Genomic DNA, 12,489 nt, shown 5'->3' with positions numbered 1-12,489 from the left:
CTACAGAGACAAAGAAGAGATTCACACGTCAGTTGTTGACCCTGAATCGGTTACATTAAGATAAGGTCTCAGTCACCAGGCACGACAGCTCACGCCTTTAGTCCCAACCATTAGGAGGCTGAGGCAGGAGGACCGCCAGAGGATCAACACCAGCCTGAGTTACATGGTAGGTTCCGGGCCAGCCTGGAGACATTGAGTGAGACCTTGTTTCAAAAACAACCAGAGAAAGATAAGACTGTGGTATTTAACACACTCACAGGTAAGAACCCGCCAGGAACAAGGGAGATTTCATCTCAGGCTCGAGACGTTTTGTCTGTAAAGAAAAAGCACCACCCACCCATCTACCACACAGTATGTTCATAGAATGTTTGCTCAGCTCCCTGCTTCCCAGACTCATAGCTCCTTCTCCCACTCCCGGATTAGAAGAATGATAGACAAAATTGACCATTCCTCCTTATCCACAGATAACACACCAAGTTTTCCAATGGTACAATGTGGCTGTCTCGTTAAACAAACCAGAAACAAATTCCCCACCATGAGGTTGGGACCAAACATCTATCTTCTACTGCCTAACTTAAAAACACCATTGTTGCAAGCACAAATAAAAAAATTAGGACTTAGTGTATTCGGTTTGAACAGCATCTGCACTATAAAATTCTCTCATTTATGCTTTCATGGGCTCCATCCACTGTAATTTTTTTAAATGTCTAATGCAATTGACTTCATCCAACACAAAGCAAGTCAATTAAATTTTTCCAACACAAAAGAGTCCAAAGTCTTGGTGGGAGGGGAATAACAGACACACTGAGCCTAAGAGGAATCGCTAAGATAATTTGCTTACACTCCTACTAGGGCTGGAGATCTCTTTTTGTTCCCTATTTCCCAACAAGACAAGCTATGCTGGCGTATGTGTAGAACGTAGTCACCAGCAACACTTTAATATTTTCTATATGTCTGCCACATACTTATGCATAGAAAGGACTAGACAGGCCCACGTAAAAGGAAGCCCCTGGACAGGGCATTTACCCAGGGTGGTAAGTCTAACTCATGTAGAGCCAGCAGACGTTGGGGCGGTGAGTCAGAAATAAGTCTACCCTGACCATGCCCTACAGAGAACAGTTGCTTGAAACAACAGAATGTCTGCCTGGGAACAAGATCATAAAACACCATCTCAAAGGAACATGAAAAACAAAATAAACTAACGACTCTGTTTGAACATATTAAAAATTAGCTCAGCATACTCCATACCCAGTAACCAGGTCTCCAGTAGAGCCCAGATGGACAAAGGTTGCTCATGAAATAACCCGCGTAAAGCAAGACTGGGGAAGAAACAATGAATTCTGAATGAGCGAGCCCCCCGGCACTCTTCCCATGGAAGAACAGCGCCTTCCTTAGCCTGGCTCCCACACACCTGTAACCAGCATTTTCACTAATTTTCCTGTAGCGACCACATTTTAAAAGTCTATGGATCTGAAGATTTAAGGAGCTGCTTTCTCCATAAATTGCTAAAGGGTAATACACATTGAGAACCAGGCATAAAGTTAAAAACAGAAATGCTGTTTTCTGCTTATAATGTTCGAAAAAGGTGGTATATAAATTAGGCCCCTATTGTTTTACATATTGGACAAGAGTTCTGCATGGTTCATAACACCATCAGCCTTAATATATAAAACCTGAAAGCGTGGTCTTGACTCTACTGTATGGTTCAGAGAGTAACACAGCTCGAGTCCCTCAAAGTACACACAGAATTGATTACAATGGCTTTTGCTAATGCCTATTTATTTTTCAATTTTAATTGGCTTAGCCGGAAAATGGAAACTTCCCCCTCTTTGCTCATTACAAATCAAATCCAAGTGCTGGCATCTGAGCCCCTGTAATTGTACCATCTGCCTCAGGGCACAGACATGAACTGGTTCCTCTAAAAGAGCGCTTGTCTCTTCCCCTCTACCTGCTCCTGCCAGGGCAGATAGATCTCTATCATTCCCTCCACAGACAGGCTTCAAGCTGGAGAGATGCGGGAAAATGGGCCCAGAGTGCGGTCCTTTGTTGTGTTCTCCAAGGTCTGTGAGCAGAGACACCCCCTCCCCCCCGCCCGGATGCACATTTAGCCAGGTCGTGTCACTGATCAAAAGGCAACACAAAGCCACACTGAAATAATAGGAAAAAGAAAACCATGTCACTGTAAAATTAAATTTTCAAGGGAATGAAGAGGCGCCGAGATTAAGGAAATTTAAACTGACAGGAAGTACACAAAGAAGCCACAACCCAAGAGCTCACTGCTTTACAAAAGTCACTGATCCGTCTAGACAGTATGTCCTCGAGCTCAAAAATCCATAACCGAGAGTACCAGGGGGCTTTAGAGGATTATCCCCACCAGAACAACATGACGCGTTACCCATGGACTCCGTACCTCAGCCACTCAGCCCGCTGATTGCCCAGAAACCACACACTGTCTATCAAGGCTGAGTCAACACAAAGACCTTCTCTTCCTTAAAGGACTTCTTGTGAGAAGTATAAAAGAAACAAAGTCACTTAAACCCCAAACATAAATAAATAAGACAGGATAAGGCCGCATCATACTGTCCAAGGCGCTGCAGCGACTGGCATACAGTGGAGGTCAATTCATCTTCTTTTACTGTGATTTCAGCACTCAGAAGGGCACACACAGAGAGATGCGCACACACATGCACACACAAACACGTACATACACACAGACACACACATTCCCCAGAACTTACTTTTCTTCTTGAAACGTTTAAAAAAAGATTTAATCTTTGCATTAATGAAGACCACCATTTTCTGTCTGCAGCCCCTACATAGGTTCGGAATCCGAAGTCACTTGAGAAGTTAGGTCCAGCAGGCAGGTAGCAAATGGTGCTCTACAGCCCCGGATTCTAACTTTCTTCATCGGGTAGTCCTTTCGACATCCGCCTCCCTGAGCTGCTTGTTACTCTGAGGTCAAGTTTATAGTCAGGTGGTTACAAACCCTAAGCAGGTCCTTGAACTAGAAAAACTCCCACTGAAACCTGATCTGTAGGCTGGGAGTGGCCAGTGACAACAGGAAGAGAGAAAGCCAATCACAGCACTCATTTGCATAAGCACTGCTCGGCTCTCCGGCCCATTCATTCCATTTCCTCTGTGCACATAGACGGCAGATTTGGTTTTCTGGACGTCTTGTCACGATGAAACACGCGGGTGCCCCGCTTTCACGAGGCCACTGTGTCCATCCAGATCGGTTCGTCTGTCTGTTTACAGGATCCAGTAAGTCTGAGTGCAGCCCCGTGTTGATTCTGCTACTTTCCAGCCCACTGGGGAGTAAGGGGTGAGGGCTGAGACAGGGGAAATGAACCAACCTTTGTTTGCCAGTCACACCCCCAGGCTCTGCTTCCCAACAGAACTTCCACTAGTTTAGAAAAGAATCACCAGGGAGCTCTGCCGTGACTTAGTGGCATTTTTATGCAAATGAGGATGCCCTGTCTTCTCACCCCGGCTAGTCACAGCTCTCAGCGCCCAGCTCGGGAAGTGTGATCTCATTTGCCTCTAGCTGGCACCGACTCTTAAAAAAACAAACAAAACCCCTTAACTTCCCAACTCCAAAGAAGAAATTAGATAACATTACCCAAATCACTTTAATCTCTTTTAAATGCAGTAATTACCCAACAGCCTGGTTCTAGCAATTCCGCCACAGCTTTACCGGGTTGTAGTTTTAAATAAACATTATTTGGATTACTCTTTAGTTCAAAAGTACTTCAGTTCTGGACTGAGGAAAGACGAAGGTAACCGGAGGGAAATCAAGGCACTGTTAGGAAAATACAGCCCAGGGGGAAAGAGAAAGATGTGAAAAGTTGAAGACAGATCAGGGGCCAGGAAGGGGAGCACAGGACACACACTTCCCATTCACCACACTGAGCACAGAAAAGAACCTCTTAGTTCATAGCTTGGGGCCAGACTTGTAACTGAATGGAAAAATGCAATAATCCTCTAATTCAAAACATTTACTTTATAACAAAGGCTCTTAAGTCAAAGAATGGCAGTTTATTTAAGGGGCTTCCCTAGGGAAAGCTTGGGGATGATGGCCCCTCAAAGCTTCTCTTCCCTTTAACCGCACCATCTGAACAACAAAAGCGAACAAAAAACAAAGAAACTAACATATTGTCACACCCGGAGAAATTTTGCTATGCGTTCTTTCGTCCTTTACACAACTTTCCTTAAAAGTCATCGAAGTGCTAGATGGCAAATGAGTAACAACCAAGGCGGTAACTCAAACGACACCCAGTCTTACATGGAGAGCAAAGTTCTTCAGACTTATCAGTGACTGAGACCTTGCTCTGAGCGTGGCATTAGAGACAGGTTGAGTTCGGTAGGTAAAAGAACAATCTAATTCACCATCTACAAGGTTTTTGAAGTTCGTTGTCACTCTGAAGTTCAGAGACAACTTTCTCTCTGAAAGTAGAGACTGTTCAGGACAGCAGATTGTGAATACACTCGATCACGTACAGTGTACAGCTTCTTGTGCACACAGGAACAGCATGCGATCGCAGACACATTCGCTAACCAGGTAAGTATTGAGAGTCTACGACGGGCCTCCCTCATCAGGCCTTGTATTGTATACAAGAAACCAACCGTATGGCTGATCAGAGAGTGGTACGTTTGGTGAGCAAAAGAAAAGTTGGGCAAAAGTAGGCAAAAAAGGATGGGAAGGAAGTGGACGGGTCTGGGTGGATTTTAAATAAGTCAGGGTGGTCCTCACTGAAATAACGGGGTTTGGGTGCAGGCTTGAAGGAGAAGATGGCAATAAACAGAAAACAAAGATAAATCTCATTGGCTCTCATTTTCAAAACAAGACTATTCTTCAGGCTGGGGACCCACATCTCCAACCCTCCAGGATGAGTTAAAGAAGTGTTCTTTCCCTTCTTAGAAGATGAACTGCAACAAGAGTTGAGCCATTTCCTTCTCTCTCCAGAATGCCCGGAGCTAAGTAGCCACAGTTAGGGAAGATAAGCCCTTATTTGTTACACACCAGCCAATGGTAAAATCAGGGACAAGAGGCAGGCTTCCAGCCGGAAATGTGGACACATTATCCTCTTCAATCAATAAATCAAATAAATTTTCAAGTTTATCAACTGTTACACACTGTTATGTTTTGGCATTATACATTTAATTAATCATCAAGTTTTATTAATTATAAAGTCTTCCCAAATAATAACTGCCATCTCATGCTTTATATCTTATATAGAGCCTGAGAACAGGGACATATGTCTACTATATAATTTGCATGCCTTCCTGCCATGATTTATTTCAGCAAACGTCTAGCATTTTGAAGTTGCTTAGTTTAGACATTCAACAGGAAATACATGATTCTGCGGCCCTTCCCACTCCAGGTGTAGGCAGCCATGTTAACAGCAACATCAGCAAAACAGCTTGGGATATCCTAGCGTCTGCACATAACAGAATACCACAATGGTGAAGACCTCAGTTTGACTACCATCCATCCATGCCTTGGTTAGGTCAGCAGGACAGTGGAGGCACGGACGGTATTTCTATTCCAGGGCTATTATCAGAACTTAAGACATTTTTATTAATAGAGTCTATGGAATAGTTCTCAGTGTGTAGTAAGCATTTGTGTTCGTTAAATACAGGAATAAAATCTCAGAGAACAGCAAAGCAGCTTCATGCTTAATAAAGAATTATGCTTACTTTTGAATTTTTATTTGTGTGTATGTGGTATTCATACACATGCATGTGTATGCATTTGCCTACATGGGTGAAGGTCACAGGACAATGTGCAGGAATTAGTTCTTGTCTTCTACCATAGGGTCCCAAGAATCAAACTCAGATTATCGGGCTTGATGGCAAGCAATTATCTTTCCACTCCTCTCAGAGTTCAACTGTCAGCTCCTCGAATGATTGCTCCCCCCACTGCCTTTGAGTTATACCATATAGCATTTTTTTTCTAGTGCCATCAAATGCTAATTCTCAAAGAGTTTTCAGGTTAGAGAACTGGCTTAGTCAGTAGCGTGCATGCTGCACAAGCACGAATACGTGAGTTCAATCCCTTTGTTCCCCTGTGAAAAGAGCAAGGGCAGCAGTGGACACCTATAATCTCAACACTGGAGAGGCAGATCCTTGGGCTTGCAGACCGTCCAGGCTAGCTTCCGGTTCAGTGGGAGATCTTACTTCACAAAAGGTAAGTGAAAAGTGATTGCAGAAGACATATAACATTGGCCTCTGACCACACACAGGAACACATATACACACACAGATAAATTAAAAAACAAAACAACAACAACAACAAAACTATGCTGCAGCACTGGTCGAACAATCCTGGTTGAACTGCGGTGGAGAGACGCTAAAGTTCTAAGCTCCAATAACCATGGTGTCTCCTTATTCTGACACGGAATTCTGAGATTCTGTATCCAGGACTGTGCCGTGAAATATGTATCCTTATTATAAAGCTCCAGCTGCCTTGCTTCTTCTTTCACATCAATAAAATCTTAGGAATAAATGTTAAAGATTTTTCTTAGTGGAGCGGTAGTAGTGTATGACTTTAATCCCAGCAGAGGCAGGCAGGGTCTCTGTGAGTTTTAGGCCAGTCTACTCAACAAAGCGAGTTTGAGGAGAGTCAGAGCTACACAGGGGAAACCCCATCTCAAAAAATCAAGCTAACTAACTAAATAAATATTTTTCCTTTTAGGCCACATATGGTGATAGACGCCTCTACTTTCTGCTATCCAGGAGGCAGAAGGCTTGTGTGAACCTCTGAGTTCAAGTTCAGAACAGCCTGAGCAAAGGAGCGAGAACAACCGTACTAACAACATGTGTTCATCAGGGCATCATTTTATCACCTCCCCAGGCAGGTACCTCAAAGAGATCAGGTCAAAAAGCTTTCTCAAATGTGACAGTGGTTTATGCCCAATCTTTTAACAGTTTTATGCCAAGCACTTACGAGTTTCCTTGTGTCAGAGATCCAGGATAAAGGATGGTCACTCGTGGGCTATGATAAAGGATGGTCACTCGTGGGCTATGATAAAGGATGGTCACTGTGGGTTACTGAGGTGCACGTGCCTATAATCCCAGCACGCGTCGGGTGAAAGTGAGAATCACTGAATTCAAGGCCATCCTAGGCTAGACAGGAGACACTGTCTTAAAAGTCAGTATATAGCTCAGTAGTTAGGTGTGTACCTGGAATGACTACAAGGTCCTAGATTTGATTGCCTCGGGGGAAAAAATGGTCACAGTCCAGTGGGGAAGACAGGAAGACACACCCCAAAAGATAAAAATGGTGGCAACAATGAGGAAGTGCAGGAGAAGGGGCAAGGACAGGAAGTACCTAATGAGATGATGAAGGAGCCCTCGTTTCTTCAGAAGAGCCTCAGTGGAAAAGTGAAGGGAGGGTACGGTCGTCAGACTTAGGTCTGCGCGTACTGTGTGGAAGCTCTCAGGACAACGGTGAGGAAAGACCAGACTACAGCAGGACAGGAGCATACCCAAAGGCCCTTGCTTGTCACCAGGGTGGCACTGAGAAAGACACCAGGAAGGCCTGTGTGTGTCACAATCCATGCTAAAAAAAAAAAAAAAAAGGTAAGATCAAAGAATCATCCGCAGCTAAGTTTCTTCACAACGCTTAGGTTTCTCTGCCTATGTTGGCAGTACATGCGACCCTCAACATCCTTAATGCTGAACATCTCTAACATGAAGTGGTCCAAAATCTGGAGCATTTTGAGCTCCTATATGATGTCACAGTAGAAAATTTCATGCCTGGCTTTAGCACGAGATGGGGCACAATCAAAACGGAGGTGAAGCAAGAGTATGATCCAGAGATCTCTTCAGATTGTGTATAGCGGTGGATAGAAAGCAGACACTGAATTCTAAGTTCAGACTTGGGTACCAAGGTATCTTGCTGTGTACACATATGTATTTGGAATCTGAAACACGTTTGGCCCACAGCACTAAGAGCACTATAATATGTTTTAACTCACAGATACCTAATGTATGAATTAAACAAACAAACCAACAGGGTGGTGGGGAGGTTAAGTCAGCATTGGCATTTTAGAATAAGCAAGGCTGACTGGGTTCTGTCTGAAATACCACAGTGGGTGAGGGAAGGGGACCCCAACTAAACACTATTTGTTCATGTCCCAACCATTCTTTCATCTAGGCACAACCATATCATGTTGAGGAACAAAAACTATAGGATGAAGTTAAAAAATAAAAACAAAACTAGAAGGTGCTTAACAGCAAAGCCATGGAAGCTTCCAGAACTCCCCCCACAGAGCCTCTACGGCATTACCTACCCATGCCCAGTTTCATAAAATGTCAGCTCCTTGGTATATTAGATACAATGGGACATTAGAAGTCCTCCCAATCCCTGAACTTCCAGGCTGTCAGACAACACTGATTTACAAGGAACAGTTCTTTTCTCTCTCTCTCTCTCTCTCTTTAATTTATTTTATTTTATTTTATTGAACTATACATTTTTCTCTGCTCCCCTCCCGGCCAGTCCACTTCCCTTCAACCCTCTCCCATGGTCCCCATGCTCCCAATTTAGGAGATCTTGTCTTTTTCTACCTCCCATGTAGATTAGATCTATGTATGTCTCTCTTATGGTCCTCATTGTTGTCTAGGTCCTCTGAGATTGTGATTTGTAGGCTGGTTTTCTTTGCTTTATGTTTAATAACCACTTATGAGTGAGTATATATGATATTTGTCTTTCTGGGTCTGGATTACCTCACTCACTCAAAATGATGTTTTCTAGCTCCATCCATTTGCCTGCAAATTTCAAAATGTCATTATTTTTTTTCTGCTGTGCAGTACTCCATTGTGTAAATGTGTCACATTTTCCTTATCCATTCTTCGGTCAATGGGCATTTAGGTTGTTTCCAGTTTCTGGCTATGACAAACAATGCTGCTATGAACATAGTTGAGCACATGTCCTTGTGGCACAGCTGAGCAGTCTTTGGATATATGCCCAAAAGTGGTACAGCTGGGTCTTGAGCAAGATTGTTTCCTAATTTTCTGAGAAATCATTATACTGATATCCAAAGGGGCTGTACCAGCTTGCACTCCCACCAGCAATGCAGGAGTGTTCCCAAAAAGGGACATTTTCAAATGTTTTTTTTTTTTTTTTATTTTTTTTATTTTCGAGACAGGGTTTCTCCGTAGCTTTTGGTTCCTGTCCTGGAACTAGCTCTTGTAGACCAGGCTGGCCTCGAACTCACAGAGATCCGCCTGCCCCTGCCTCCCAAGTGCTGGGATTAAAGGTGTGTGCCACCGCCGCCCGGCGACATTTTCAAATGTTACACACAGGAGTTACCTGTAGCAATTAGACATAGCTCGCTCTCTCTCTCTCTCTCTCTCTCTCTCTCTCTCTCTCTCTCTCTCTCTCTCTCACACACACACACACACACACACACACACACACACTGAAATCTTCAACAATAGAAAATAAAATATATAATTGCCAAAGAGTACTGTGTTTGACTGGGTTGGGAAAGGAAGGAAAGGCAGATGTAAGAAAAAAAATTATACATAACATACATTTCTGGTTAGAGTTATGTAGTACAAGATAAATATAACACATCTCAGAGAACTTCAGCTCCTTAAAGAGAAATCTCCTCAGCCCGACCCAATCTATAAGTAGTGGGTTTACTGTTTGCTAACCTTAAGCCTATTTTCAGAAAGCAAGTTTAACATCTTCAATTAGAAAACTAGAGACTGGACAGCTTGTTCTGTAGTTAAGGGCATTGGCTGCTCTCACACAGGACCGGGATTTGATTCCTGGCCCCACATGGCACTGCACATCTGTCTATAACTGCAGTTCCAGGGATCTGCCACACTCTTTTGGCCTCTTCAGGCACTGCATGCATGTGGCACACATAATACATGTATGCAAAACACTTATAAACAAACAAACATTGTTTTTCAAAAATAAACGAGAAGACTATACACATCTTCTTTAGATTTACTCATTCATTACCTTTACATATAGTTAAAATATAATCTGAAATTCTTACAAATAGTCATCCATTATGTTATTCGGGGACTCTTTGAGCAAACTGAAAATTATCATACACTATAAGGCTTCCAGGTCAATTAAATTAAATTATATGTGCATACTTGGCAAGAGATTGCAGAAATTGCTAAAACTAACATAATCTACTTTTCACACCCATACCTATAAAAGGTAATATCTCAGAGATACTGTTCCCAGAATGAGAGCATGTGGCAAGCCTCCACGCAGAATTATTTTAGCTATCTCACTAATGTTATTTCACAAAGCGCATTTAAATCCATCAAGGCTCCAGAACTTTGCAGGATATGTTTCTTCTGTTTCCAAATGAATTTTTAATGGTGTGCCCATGACATATTGCAAAGGACAAGTGGAAAGCCCCCTTTACCAGTAGATGGTGGAGGTGGTGAGCGGCAGAAAGGGAAGCCGTCAGAGATGAGAACACATCCGTTCTTTAGGGGGAACTTGATCTCCTATCCATTCTGCCGGCTCATACGGATGCTGAGAAACCCCCTCCACTCTGCATGTGGAGTCTGGTTAATAATTTAACCCAACCCCACCGCTCCCATCTGCTCGGCCCATTTCACAAGCCCGGCTATCGCCATGATATTCGTGTTACAAACAATGAGCAAAGGCAAGGCGAGGCCATCAGAAAACATGCCACAAGACGAGAAAAAGAACCCCTGTGCTGACAAGGAACATTCAAAGTTCAGCTGGCCTGCAAGGGTGCAAAGTCTCCCCAGCACAGGGTAGGGCCACCCTGGGGCTATCCTGAGACGATAGAGAAGCGTGGCCCACAGGAAGCAGGTTGATCAGCAGCAAGCCTGGAGTTAATTGTGTGCAAGGACCCTGCCTGGGAAGTCCAAAGGGGAGTTTTCAGGGGCACCTGGAGTCAGAGTCGAGCTAGAAGGCACATCCTGTCTCCTTGCTTCTGTAATAGCAGCCTGCAGTGTAGCACAGGGTCACTCCCCACGGAACTGAATATCTTGTCTCTAGTTTGCAGTATCCTCTGTGTGTTAGGAAGGGGCCATGTGGCTATGGAATCCACTCTCATTTTTTCCCTCAACATCTTTAATAGGCTATTAACCTCCCTAGATGCCTGATCCCTGGCCTACGGCTGGGCCATGTCTCTATTCACTGTTCCAATAATGGCCAAAGCTTAATCTTCCTGAAGCGTTCCTTGACAAAGCTTTAATAATTTTATTTTAAAAATGTTTCATTTTACTTCAAATACAGTTTGAAGGAAAAGCAACCTGTGGGGCTGGAGAGATGGCTCAGCGGTCAAGAGCACTTCCTGCTTTTGTAGAAGTGTTGAATTTGGTTCCCAGCATCCTCACGGTGGCTTATAAACTATCCGTAAGTCTATCTCCAGGGGAGCTGATGCTCTTTTCTGACCTCTGAGGGCACAGGCAGGGCACACGTATGTGGTGCATATGCATACAAACAGGCAAAACACTAATTCACAGAAAACACACATAAAAACTTTTAAATAATTTTTTGAAAAAAGCAAGGTGCACCTTACAGAAAAATGGACCATTTCGTTAACTGTAACCCCTTACACCTGAGTCAATTATTCTTTAGTGTGTTGTGTAGCTTACATCCTTGTATTCAAGAAGCATTGATGCGCCAATTCATTCTACCAAGCCTATGAGCTACATACAGGCTCCCTGAGAGAAACAGTGTATGTGGGCGGAGCTGCATATAAATGAGTTTAATTGCAAAGTTAACTCGTTTACTGTCTGAACACATACTAAGAGTCTCACTGCTCTGGCGTATCTCAGTGAAGAGAATCGTGTTCAATAACTCGAAAATTAAAAATATACTTTTTGTACTATTTAAGCCTAACATAATTATATACTAAGAATAAAAACTAATTTAAGGGAAATGAATTCTAAATTCTAAAAGGAAAAAAATATGATGTCTTTTTTTGGTAAAATCTTCAGGGGGCAAAAAGAAAATCTCAACGTAGAATAAAAAGCCCGAGTATAACAGGGTATCCTGGACCTCTAATTGAAAGCAGCATGTGATTAGTGAACACCAGATAATATGAAGGACCTGACTGATTGATGGTGTTACCAAACCTACAAAGAATCTTGAAAAGACTAAAGAGAGGAAGAGCAAAAAAAGACTTCTTAAAAAAGATTAACAACAACAACCAAACCAAACCAAAACAAACAAACAAAAAACTACCTGAGAGAAACTGACATGAAGATGAGACATGGGGACATTGCCACCTACAGGGGACACCAAGAGGATGCGGGTTGGGCTGACAATGTGATAGTGACCCTGGGGCAGCCTTTGACTCTAGCTTTCTTTTACCCTCAGAAGAATTCCTTGTCTTGGGAGGGGGTCTTCTATAATTTCTGTGCCCTGTGAGCTTGAATTTGAATAAGGTTGACACTGTACTTCCAGAGAGACTAACGGATACTCATAAACCAAATACCATCTGCAACCAAGCCCAATTAAAGAAGTGCTTAGTA

At 43.1% G+C, this 12,489-nt stretch overlaps 1 protein-coding gene across 4 annotated transcripts in view; it reads right to left on the bottom strand.

The window, feature by feature from the left end:
- Nhsl1 (NHS like 1) overlaps window positions 1–12,489 on the bottom strand; it is a 221,335-nt gene that overhangs the window by 62,398 nt on the left and 146,448 nt on the right. The window lies entirely within an intron of this gene.

The sequence above is a fragment of the Chionomys nivalis genome, chromosome 2, assembly GCF_950005125.1.
Source record: "Chionomys nivalis chromosome 2, mChiNiv1.1, whole genome shotgun sequence".
NCBI lineage: Eukaryota > Metazoa > Chordata > Mammalia > Rodentia > Cricetidae > Chionomys > Chionomys nivalis.
This window is presented reverse-complemented; position numbering and strand designations above follow the sequence as displayed.